The sequence below is a fragment of the Lissotriton vulgaris genome, chromosome 3_1, assembly GCF_964263255.1.
Source record: "Lissotriton vulgaris chromosome 3_1, aLisVul1.2, whole genome shotgun sequence".
Lineage (NCBI taxonomy): Eukaryota > Metazoa > Chordata > Amphibia > Caudata > Salamandridae > Lissotriton > Lissotriton vulgaris.
Genome location: NC_141689.1, coordinates 1,825,990,098 through 1,826,003,456, shown reverse-complemented (window position 1 = coordinate 1,826,003,456; position 13,359 = coordinate 1,825,990,098). Strand labels below are relative to the sequence as shown.

Genomic DNA, 13,359 nt, shown 5'->3' with positions numbered 1-13,359 from the left:
AGTTACTAAATGTATTTGATCTTAGACGTACAATTTCATTGGGCTCTCCAGATTGAGGCCGCTCATCCATGTTTCATCTGATACAGTCAGAGTAGAAAATCTGATATTAAGTTGTGAAAGTTGAAGAAATTGATGTACATAGACAGCATTCATTCCCCTTCTTCTCCCACTCCACCCCCTGTGAGCACCATGAATACTGTAAACTGTTGACCGTATCACCCTGCCGGTAAGAGCCCGTCCATTTCTAGGCACCATGGCCTTTTACCCATTGGGATCCCTGGCTTCCCGCCTGCGCGTACCTTACACCCCCTCTCTCGTGCATAGACCATGAAACCCTCTCCCTCTGCGCGACCCTACTGTGAAGGACAACTCTCCTGCTTGACCCGCACAAGACCCCCTCCATTCCCTCTTGAAGAGACATCCTTCGCCTTAAGTTGACGTAGCCCTCCCCAGCTGCACCTGACTGCCCCCGCTCTCACATGTACGGGTCATCAGCTCTCTCTCTCTCTCTCTCTGTGTGACTCTGTCCCTGTGTCCACCCTGGCTACCCCTCCCTTCTCCTCACGTGGGCAAGTCATAAACCCTCTTCTTCTGCAAGACCCTGTCCTTGAGAATCACGGCCGCGCCTGACCAACCCCTCCTTCCCTTCCATGAATACCCCTCTGTTGACAAGCCTTCCCTCCGCACTCAATTGTCCACGCGGCATTAATATGACCTTTCCCCCCCCCCCCCCGAGTCCAGCTGACCACACATGTCCGAGGCCATCGCCTGAGCCAGGAGATACCATTTACTGCCCTTATTGTATGAAGTTACTCCTCTTCAAAGGATCCTCTATTGGTCTTAGCCACCCCACCCCTTGGGCTATGATCAGGCGTACACATCCTGCAAAACACTCAGTTGCGTGATTGCCCTCCCCTCTTATCAGCAGGTCAAGGGTCCCCATTGTGAATGTATATGGGTAGGATCACCACGAGGATTATAGGGATGTCTTTCCTTTTGCGTCACACCGTCCTGATTGTGTTATCCTGTGTTCTGTAGAGTATAAAAAGCCAGAGTCTCAGCTCACTTGTCAGAGCACCTCCCGAAAGACACTATGTTTCGTGTCCGAAATGACTGGCTCTCCTCATGAGTAATAAACTCTGTTCTTGATTCCTGCTCCCAGCGCCCGTCTCTTTATTTGGTAATTATACAGAATGGGAACTAAGAGGCGGTTTGCGCCAGCAGCCTGGGCATCGATAGGAATATGGTTCCATTTTCCACAATTGGCGTCCCAACGCGGGGCCCATCAGTGACATAGGGTTCGGTAAGAGAGATCCAGACGAAGAAGTGAACATCTAAATGATCGGGGCATGCCTGCCTTGAGAGGGCCCTCGCCCGGCGGCCGATCGACAGAACTTCACCAATTCTGAACAGACCTCTCTTCAGTGACCTATTGTCCTGACTGGAATCCCACAGGAATGCTACATGGAGTAAGAGAACGATCGGGCGCTGGAGGAGGAAGTCGAAGAACTATCCGTATGGTCCGGTCCGGGTAAGATTAAGTAGGGTGTTTTTACGCCTGATTGGTAGGGTGGCTCTGTCCACCTGATTGATTGATTGTTTGTATTGAAAACCGGTATTTGTATACTGGCATTGTTGGTATTGGTTCATTTAGCTTTGAGGGCTACTTGACATATTGGTTCTCTTTTGAGAACGAGACATTCTCTGTTTGCAAACAGCGGCGAATAGGAACGTCGTCCCTCTTTGCAGATAGAGAAGGGTAGGTAATGTAGACTTTTGTCCCCGGAATTAATCCGTCATGCCTACCTTTCTCCCCACTGAATTGTTTGAAGTCGATTGATAGTCGATGGTTGTTCTTTGAGATCTTCCCTGTCTACAAACTGAGACGAGTAGAAATATTCTGTCTTCCTTTTTGGATAGCGAAGGGCAGGTAATGCAGACTTTTGTCCCCGTTGTAATCCGTCATGCCTGTTTTTCTCCCCACTGATTGATTGAAAACCTGGACATTGTTGTTCCAGGCATTGTTTCGTTTGAGGTATTTTCCGCCTGCAAACAACGTGGAATAGAGGTATTCTATCTAGTCTTTGCAAGCAGAAAAGGGTAGGTTATGCCCCTTTGTGAATTCGTCAGTCCTACCCACTCCCCACTGGTTGGTTATTGTGGGGTAGCTCGCATGGTCCGCCCAGGAGACTACTCTTATGGAGGACATATGCTCCCTACTCATGGGCCATTTAGTAGAAATAGACCGATTGGTCCGTCCAGGAGGCTACCCTAGTAAATGGAAGTACATCGCTCGGTCCGTCCAGGATGATACCCTAATGAAGGAATATATGTTCCCCTTTTGATCGATAATCTCGTTCCACCCCGGACCATTTATTGGAGGGAACTCGTCTGGTCCGTCCAGAAGTACCCCCTAGTGAAAAGGACACATAAAAATATGAAGTGATCACCGTTCCCTACTAACAGAAAGCTTTAGCTCGAAACACGCTAAGGAAGAGAAAAGAAAAATAAAAGGAAATCAGGCTAAGTCAGTAACCCCCTGATGAGCTTTTGACTTCACCAAAAATAAGAAACATTAGAAACAGTTCGTAATAAGGAATGTAAAATGGCAAAAAGATTTGATAGCAGAACATAGCTGCGAGGTAGCTAGGCTTCACTGCCTGTTCCTGCACGCAACATGTCAGCCTCATTGCCCGCCCCGCCCAAATAACGGTCAAATGAAATAGAAACAACTCAATAGGTACCTACCCCCATTCCGGAAACTCCCGAGATGCAACAGGTCCGCGGTTACGCCCATCCGGAAGGCGAGGCCTCGAGGCACGAGGGGCCCGGCTGACCACGGTCGGGAGGAGATGATGTTGGGCAGGCGGTCCAAAGAATGGCAGAGTCCTCTCCTTCTCTCCTCTTCCGCTGCCCTGCAGGCCACGGGGGGGGGGCTGTCTTGCCTCAGCCACCGACCACCCCCCCCCCTTCTGTCTCTCGCCTGGTCCGACCCACGAAGAAGGCGGAAGCCGAAGGCCAGAATGGCGGCGAATCAAGTAGTCCCGCCACATTTAAAATTCGCCGCATGCCATCGCCTGCCTGTCAAAGGCCGAAGCCAAGGCGAAAACGGCGGCAAATCAAGTAGTCCTGCCAGATGCCAAATTCACCGCATGCCGCCGCCTGCATAGGTACAGGCAGTCCTGCCACATTTCAAGCTCCCTGGAGAGTTGGAGGTAGTCCCGCCACATGTCAAGGGAAAGGGGGGGGCTGTCTTGCCTCAGCCGCCGACCACCCCCCCCCCCATCATCAATGGCTGGCATGGCCGATATCGAAGACGACGGAGCCGAGGAACGGCGCGGGGTCGCTGGAAGGGGGAGGCGGCGCGAACGACCCTCCCCCACCTCCCTCCAGGTGGAGGCTTCCAGCGACACCCCAATGCTCTTACTTAAAGAGGGTCAACATCATAAAGCGGTCCTCTGCCCGGGACGGGCACTCGCTCCATATCGCCTCTCCTCGACCTTGAAGATTCTATAAGAGCCGGGGGGCCCCCGACCCCCTGCATGGGTGCCCCCGCCCCCTTCACCGGGAACCACGACATCGGTGCAACTCCTGCCGGCACCAGCCTCGGATTAGAAATGGCTAAAATGCAGCCACGGCACAGACTTGTTCAGTTCCGGAGGAACACCAGGATGACCCGGTAGGAAAATTGTTGCCGCCCTTCCCACTCTTTGACTCATGGTCCATATTGTTAGACTGTTAACCTTATAGCACAAAACTTTTCGAATTCCCAACGGAAGGCTCTGGGCCAACCATGCAAGACTAGAGACATCCTGACTGTGCCGGAACTCGCCTGACCCCACCCAAAATGGCGCTGACACAAAATGAGACTTTTTGAACGAACTTTATTATACCATGACTATGCAACTTTTTTACCCCGAGATATATATATAACGTTTTGGATAATGAAAGTAGATATGAAGGATATTGAGCATGTGCTTGGACAATGAATTGACTTAGGGTGGGTACTGATTATGAGTTGGAAAATGAATTGGTGTAATTTAGATAAAGAATGAGTATTGGACAATGAATTATGAATTGATTAAAAATGAACTTTTGACATTCATCATGTTTGCTCTGTAAGGTAATTTTGATACGATTTTATTTGCACTGCTGCACTTTATGCAATTAGCTGCTACCAACTCTGTTTATTAAAAGTATTTTGAAGAAGAAAGCATGGTCGTTGCAGTTGCATTAATGAGTTTTGTAAATGCCTTACTACTGCGAGCGAAGAGTAAGTATGATGAAGGATGTAGATCAAAAGGGATCAGATATTTGGCAGCTACCTTATGCGCCACAAGCAACCGGAAAAGTGTTTCAGATACCCTTAAAAATGACACCATAGAAAATGCCTTCTGATCGTCACCCTTGCACCCGATAAAGGCGGTTACGACCAAGTAGCTCATGTAGATACTCAGATCGTCGATGATTATCTATATGACACCACTGGTCCCTCTGGGCTGAAATGCCGAGATGGCAAGGGAATGCAGTACGAAGAGATCGGGCGAGTATATGGTAGGTAAAAAGATTTTCGAACTACTGCATGATGATGTGCTCTGAATGCTGCCCCCCACCCCTTCTTTTCCTTCCTTCTGCAGGTCACGTCAGAACGTCGACTGAAGTATGGAAGAGCGACGGTCGGACCACCGACGAAAAAGGGAAAAAAAAAGGGAAATATGTGTTTAGTCGTTATAACAGATAAACTTTTCAAAGACGTAGGCTTAACATGACTGTTCCTCCTTAGGACATAGCGACTGAGAGGATGGACTGACATAGAAACTGGACAAGTACTGAGTGACGAAAAATTGACTAGAAATGACGTGTTAAATAAGGTAACTGGACGTTTGACTAGGTAGGGAAAGGACAAAGAAAAATTATACAGGTAAGGGTTGCCACGGCACCACCCGTCTAGGAAGTTAGAAATATTGCTGATGTTCAAAATGCACTACCCCCTTTCTCACACTCTTATAGATATAGCCAAGCTGTCCGACTGTTTTCCCGATCAATACTTGCCGTTGCCTCAGCCTGGAGAACTTCCCACCACAGGAGGGAACAGAAAAGTGGCTTAAGATCCAACCATGGGTAACTAGCACGACCAGGTTAATTACTGATCGACCAGCCGAGGTGTGAGTATTGGTAATTGGGAACGCTCGCAGGCGTGACAAGCGAGAAGGGAAAGGGGGGGGAGGGTAGAAAGAGCAAGCACATAGATAGAACAGGATAGTAAAAATACGTAGGATATATATATATAAATAGATCATGTAAACTAACAATTGTTTCCTGTCCTGTCGTGAATGTCTTGTATACGTATAATATATGCGCCGTCTTCCCTGTCTGAGTTTGTGTGTGTAAATGTACGAATTTATGTCTTCCCTCTGTCTGTATCTACATGTTATCTAACCTTTGCTGTTCTGTGTTGTGAGCGCACTAAATGACCTATTTTTGTACACGTCTCTCTCTCTCTTTCCCTCTCCCTCTCCCTCTCTCTCTCACTCTCACTCTCTCTCCTTACATGTCATACGTGTACCGAATGGCTCGTTTAGATTGCGGACGACTCTCACTCTCCATGAGAGTCTCCCTATTTTTCCTCCCTCTTTTTGGTAAAATTGTGCCCCACCGGCACTAGTCTGATTTGATACACGTTTGAACGCGAAGGTGTTCAGCGAAATTGACCGAAACTAAAATAACTGTATCTCGCCATGTTACTGCCTCTCCTTTCTGTAAAATGAATGAACTTGAATTGGCTGAGAAGGAAAGGACAGGTGAGACGACTAAAGTCCCCCAAATCTGGCCATTTATAGGGGAACTGCATGTCAATGGCATCCAATGTCTGTTCTTCAGAGACGAACGCCAACGTCTAGGCTGACATCCAATACCCAGATTGCCCCACCCCTTTGCACCCACGCGCAAGCGCCCGAAGCATCCCCGCCCCATTTTTGATAGAACCACTCCTGTTGTCCCAGGTATAAACATAGTGACCATGGGTAGCTGCTGACCCTTGAGGAAATCTTGTTTTGCCCGACTCTCGACGATAGCACCCCCGTCCTGTCTGAAAATGTTAGCCAGTTCTGAAGGGAAATGCTGCGCTAATGTTGAAAATGATGTAATGCACAGTTGATGGAAATATTATCTTGTCCTCACTCGAATCATAAATGGGCCAATGAATATACCTGCCATAAACTCAGTAGGAATGCTGACACATGCACTGCTTGATAATAGACTTCTGACTGTGACCGATGACCATAAGAACTCAAATGCGGAAAATTGAGGGAGGAATTCATATGCGTAGATATCTTCTTTTGCCATTTCACTGAAACATTGTCTTGTACATATTCAAAGATTCGCGATCACCGAAGGAGATGGGTCAGAAGTGGCGTACAGCCTGGCTGCGGATCTTGGGACTCGTGTGACCTCGACCGAAGGTGGAGCCGCAGAGCAACAGGAGGATACGGGACGAGACCGCAACTTCAACGTGGAAAATGAAAAACGGCGAGCCACCTCGAAGCCACTTGCCTGCTAAACCCACGTGTGCCTGGAGTCTCCGTCCCCCTTCCTTGAGCCCGATGGATGGGCCTGCCTGCTTGTTATCCTTTGCTCCCTTGGTCCCTTTTGCGTGTCCCAGGAACACTGACCCAACTCCACCCTCTCCCCTATCGACTATTTGAACTTCACTCACCCTCTTCTCCACGTGACTTCTTGCCAAAGGAACGAACTGCATTCCACTGGAATAGGGTGCTGCCATAGAACTGTGGGTGCCGAGCATAAGGCGCCGCCAACCGGATTGTTTAGGGAACAGGACTGTGGTCTAACAGCAGAGGACTGACCGCACCCTGCAACGCGAAAGGATAGAACAGAGCTGGACCTATAGCTCCACCGCCGGTGCTCAACAGCGCCAACGAAAGTACTCGGACTAGAGCCTACCAGTGATGGCTCACTGACAAAAAGACACTGTGACGAAGAAATATTGTGTATCGAACTGAATTCCGCTCTCAACCACCTGGTCAGAACTGTTCATTGGTCACATTTTTTAAGTCAGAAAGATTTTTGCTATGTAATGCGTTTAATTGTTAGGAACTCAACGACAAGCAATTTTCTATGTACTGCATTCTGCCCATCACCTTAACTGTCTATGATTGTACGCCAAATGTCAGTATCGACAAAATGCTAATTCATCAATGATGCCTGTCTACCTGTCAACCCGTCAATTGCAAAAATGACTGCTGTTATGTAAAAAGGGGCGACTGTGAAAGTTGAAGAAATTGATGTACATAGACAGCATTCATTCCCCTTCTTCTCCCACTCCACCCCCTGTGAGCACCATGAATACTGTAAACTGTTGACCGTATCACCCTGCCGGTAAGAGCCCGTCCATTTCTAGGCACCATGGCCTTTTACCCATTGGGATCCCTGGCTTCCCGCCTGCGCGTACCTTACACCCCCTCTCTCGTGCATAGACCATGAAACCCTCTCCCTCTGCGCGACCCTACTGTGAAGGACAACTCTCCTGCTTGACCCGCACAAGACCCCCTCCATTCCCTCTTGAAGAGACATCCTTCGCCTTAAGTTGACGTAGCCCTCCCCAGCTGCACCTGACTGCCCCCGCTCTCACATGTACGGGTCATCAGCTCTCTCTCTCTCTCTCTCTGTGTGACTCTGTCCCTGTGTCCACCCTGGCTACCCCTCCCTTCTCCTCACGTGGGCAAGTCATAAACCCTCTTCTTCTGCAAGACCCTGTCCTTGAGAATCACGGCCGCGCCTGACCAACCCCTCCTTCCCTTCCATGAATACCCCTCTGTTGACAAGCCTTCCCTCCGCACTCAATTGTCCACGCGGCATTAATATGACCTTTCCCCCCCCCCCCCCCGAGTCCAGCTGACCACACATGTCCGAGGCCATCGCCTGAGCCAGGAGATACCATTTACTGCCCTTATTGTATGAAGTTACTCCTCTTCAAAGGATCCTCTATTGGTCTTAGCCACCCCACCCCTTGGGCTATGATCAGGCGTACACATCCTGCAAAACACTCAGTTGCGTGATTGCCCTCCCCTCTTATCAGCAGGTCAAGGGTCCCCATTGTGAATGTATATGGGTAGGATCACCACGAGGATTATAGGGATGTCTTTCCTTTTGCGTCACACCGTCCTGATTGTGTTATCCTGTGTTCTGTAGAGTATAAAAAGCCAGAGTCTCAGCTCACTTGTCAGAGCACCTCCCGAAAGACACTATGTTTCGTGTCCGAAATGACTGGCTCTCCTCATGAGTAATAAACTCTGTTCTTGATTCCTGCTCCCAGCGCCCGTCTCTTTATTTGGTAATTATACAGAATGGGAACTAAGAGGCGGTTTGCGCCAGCAGCCTGGGCATCGATAGGAATATGGTTCCATTTTCCACAAAGTATGCAATTAAAATCTCAGTAGGCATCAAGTACCTTACACAGAACTCTACAGTCAGGCCAAATGTATATGATCCAAAAAGCAACAGTACAAGTTCCCTACTATTCCCCCTGAAACAGCACTAGGTAAAAAATATATATATATATATATATATATATCAGGCCTCTCTTTACATCCGTGCACAGGCAATATTATTTATAGAAATACAAGGCCCCAAATAGTATGTTATGTTCAATAAAATGTACAAGATGAAGCTTCATATGAAGTTTACTGGCAGCACCACCAACAGTCTTTTCCAGACCCCCGGCTTCAACTGCCATCTCTTAGAACCTTCCCTCTCACAAGAAGCACCAACATTCTCAACATGCCCAGCATTCTATTGCGGACAATAACAAAAGACTAATGCATAGTATCTAAGCCCATATCATCTTTCAAGTGTCCTTTCTTCTTTTTTTTCATGCACCTTGTTCTTTCCCCAGTTAACTATAATTCATCGACCTGCTGAATCCTAGGTTGTTAAATACTCCTGAAGAGGACCTCAGATGTTTTTGAGACAGAAAATGATAGCCAAGGTGGCAAAAGAGTAATCTGCCATATCTTTACAGTAACTACTATCTCCTGCCCAGCCTTTACCTTTAGTCGTAGTTCCTTTATCCATGTTCTCTGTACTAGTTTCTTTACAAGCAACCATGATATAGCTGTATATTTCCTTGCTCCTTTAGGATCTTCTTGATGTGCCTTAGTAAAGCTTGAGGGGTGAGAGCTACTTCCATATGTGCCATTTTTGAAAGGATCTTGAATACTTGGTCCAATATTTGCAATTTGGAGGCATAGCCAAGCAACATATATCTAGTCTACTAAGAGCACAGGCTAATATTGTGACATTGTGGGCGGTTTGGGTCCACTGCCAAACCCATTGCTTCAAGACCAGCTTGAGTGTAATGCAGTCTATGTAAAAAGTGTGTACTTTTCTGTTTGGTTTTCAAAGATGATATCTCTGTATGGATACAGCAGTAATGCCATACCTCGTCTCTCCATGCCTCTGTCATCTCTGCCTCCCATTTTGCTCTTGCATTAATATTATATATCGACTTCTGTTCCATCCAATTTCGATATAATGCTGCATACTCGATGCTAATAATGAATAGTGTCGGAGCTGCAGGCGGTTTGAAGGGAAAGCAAGAAAGCCTTGCCCATAGAAAGTGACGAAATCTGAAGTATTAAAAAATCTAATGGTGTGGATCCCCTTATCTCTTTTTAAAGCTTACTTGGGACAAAAAAATCACCAGCCGCATAGAGGTCTAGCTTAGTTATACTGAATCGCAGCAGTTGTTAATATCTAAGTTCTTTTTTTTTTTAGGTTCAGAATAATTTTATTAAATTTTCAGAAAAATGACAGAGTAGGCAATACAAACATTTTTAGCATAAGCAATAATACCTAAACAATTGAGAAATGCAAATCAGTAGCAAAGTATAATAGGTAAACAAATTTCAGTAAACTATAATCAATAAAAAGGAAAAAAGAAGAAAGTAGAAGAGGAATGGGGTTTGAAAGGAAGGGTACATACTATATCATCTTCAATATAAAAAGAGTTACTAAAAACATACAGATAATACAAAATTGTGATGTTAGACAAAATAAGGAATGGTAAAAAATACTTTCATAGCAACAAATATGTATCTATAGGTGACCAAAAAGATTGATAAGAATGAGAATTATGATTAATTCCATGTAAGGATAGTTGTGCACCTCTTCTTGTAAAAATGATCCAGGACCACCAAGCATGAACAGACAGAGATGGAGCATCTTTCCAACAAAAGGTGATTGATTTTAAAGCAGCTGAAATTAAGAAATTAAACAATTTTTCTTCTCAGTCATTGAGATGATGTATAAGAGCAGCTGATTTACAAATTAACAGTTTATAAGAAAGAACATCTTGAATAGGTAATATTTTTTGTATAATCTCCCAAACCTCAGACCAAAATTTTGAAATCAAGGGGCAATCAAAAAGCATATGTTGTAAGGATCCAGGGAGTAATTTGCAATGCCAACAAGTGTCAGATGGTATTGATTTAGCACGGAAAAGACGTAATGGGGTCCATAAAGAAATTAGTAGGATATATGCATTTGTCTGGTAGAGGGACACAGGTAGCCAACCAGAAATGCTATTAAGCCAAATAACCTTCCAAGAGTCATTAGATAGAGAAAGTTCATTATTCCAAAATATTTAAATTACATTAAGATTAGTACCTATTGAAGTAGATAATAATTTTTTATACAAAATAGAGACTGCATTGGATGACGCATCTACCGCTTGAATATAAATTATCAAATATGTAGCAACATTAGATTGGATACCATGCGGGAATGAATCTAAAATTGAATTACACAAAGACTCATATTTAATAAAATCAGTGTTAGGTAACTGAAACTTTGATTGTAAAATGTCAAAAGCAATAAAGGCATTATCACAAAATAAATCTTTAAGATAAAATATACCAGCCATAATCCAAGAATTCCAAAATTTCACATTTCGATTCAATTTAATAATAGAACTATGCCATAATGACAAATCTGCAGTAGTATTAATAGGAGAAGCACAATTTGAGTATAAATCATTAAATATTAGTTTTGAAGATTTGATAATAACTGAATGGTGTTTAACTGTAGACTTTTGAGATACAGGTGGGTAATGGAAAAGGGGTAACGAAATGTTTCTATATTAAACCAAATAGGAGGTTTAAGTATAGAGGAAGAACTAAACCACAGAGAACTTTGTTTTAATATGAAGGCTTTATGATATAAAAGAAAGTCAGGTAGGCCGAAACCCTGCATTACATTTGGGCATTTTTTGTTTCTTATAACAAATTCGAGGTGGTTTATTATTCCAGAGAAATTTGGATAACAATTTATCAACATCTTTATAAAAAGTTTAGTGGGAACTGAGTGGGGATTTTAGGAGCAATAATCATTTTAATGGATTTCATTCTTCCCCACCAAGTGAGATGAAGGGAAGACCATTTAGATGTTTTATTCTTAATATAATCAAGAATGAAAGTACTATTCAATGTTAATGTTGTTGGGATGGAGGACGAAAACAAAATACCAAGATATTTCAATTTAGTTTTTTGCCAAATAATATCTGCCATAGGTAACATATCAGGGGTACAAAAAACATTTAAGGGGAAAAATTCAGTTTTATTAACATTAAGTTTGTAACCTGAGACTGTGGAATATTTGGTAATAATTTCTAATAAGGACGGGATTGAGGAGATTGAATCACTAATAAATACCAACACATCATCAGCATAAGCTAAGGTTTTGATAGTAACATCTTTTATCGTAATACCTTGAATATCATCACAATTCCTGATATGACTAAGAAAAGGTTCAATTCCCAGCAGAAATAAAAGTGGAAAAAGGGGACAACCTTGCCGTGTTCCTCTAAAAAGGGAGAATGGAGTAGAAATTTGGCCATTGATAAATAACCGAGCAGTGGGGGCAGAATACAAGGCAGAAATCATATGGATAAACGAGGGACCAAAATTAAATGACAAAGTCTGGAATAAAAATTGCCAATGAATTTTATCAAAGGCTTTTTCTGCATCTGAAGCCATAATTCCAGAGGGAACCAGAAGAGTAGGACTCTGTTCAATGACATGCAGTAAAGTTCTCGTGTTGTTAGCAGAATATCTGTTTTTCATAAATCCTGATTGATCTGGGTGGATAATAGAGTGAAGTATATGGGCCAGTCTAGACGCAAGAATTTTAGCATATAGTTTACAGTCCTGATTAATTAAAGATATAGGACGATAATTTGAAACAAGGGCAGGATCTTTATCAGGTTTGGGGAGTACAATAATTAAAGCATCAGCAAATGAACCTGAAACAGTCCCAGAAGAACCAAAAAAAGTAAAAAGTTGAAATAAGTATGGTAAAAGATGAGACTGGAATTCTTTATAAAATTCTGCTGGAATACCATCAGGACCTGGAGACTTATTTTTTTAAGAGATTTTATGGCTGCTAAAATTTCATCATTAGAAATGGGTAAATCTAATCCTAGTCTATCTGATGGTGAAATTTTGGGCAAATCACAAGAATTAAAAAATGAGTCAATTAATGAATTAGCGTGAAAATCTGGTTTATTATATAGATTCGAATAAAAATCCAGAAATTCTTTAACAATTTCATTATGGGAAATCTGAGTTCTAATGTAGCTTCCAACCTTGGATTACTATGATTAGGGATCTCCAGAGAGAATACTTCCTCCAATCCAGGAGCTCTAGCAATCTTGTGGCAAGCATATATTGTGCAATTTAACTTATGAAATTGCACTCAAGGTATAGGTATGGGTCTGGTCAGGATCGTAGTTAGTGGGAAGGGGCTATCATATCTCTTTTTAGGCTAATAGCGGGCGACGTGCACTCAAGGTGGCACCTCTAAGATCATACCTTGCTTGTGATACCCAGAAAAAGTGTATTCGTTCTGAACCACAAATCCACCCTTCGCACAGGGAAGAGTCAGCACTTCCCAAATTAGATGAGATTGCATCTCTCCCTAAACAAAGCTGGTGAATATCGTACACAGCTGTGCAAAGAAAGATGTTGAGAACAAAAGGTATATTAGTGTGGAGATACAATACCTTTGGTAAAGATTTTATTTTAATAATAGGGGCTCTAACTGCTAAAGAAAGCGGGAGGGATCACTGAGCCAAAGTTGTCTCCTCAGTTTGGTCAGCAATTTGCTCCAGGTTATCCCGTACATATTTCTCCCCATGCCAGTGTATTTTTATGCCCAAGTAGCACACTGTCTTAGTGCACCACTCTAGCTTGAATTCTAGGTGCAGCTTGTTCATATTTTGTGTTATAGGTAAGCACTGAGATCAATATATTAGAATTCCGAATGCAGCCCAAAGTGTATGATCTC

General features: G+C 43.9%; 1 protein-coding gene across 1 annotated transcript in view; it reads left to right on the top strand.

The window, feature by feature from the left end:
- PRMT9 (protein arginine methyltransferase 9) overlaps positions 1-13,359 on the top strand; it is a 353,591-nt gene that overhangs the window by 295,290 nt on the left and 44,942 nt on the right. The window lies entirely within an intron of this gene.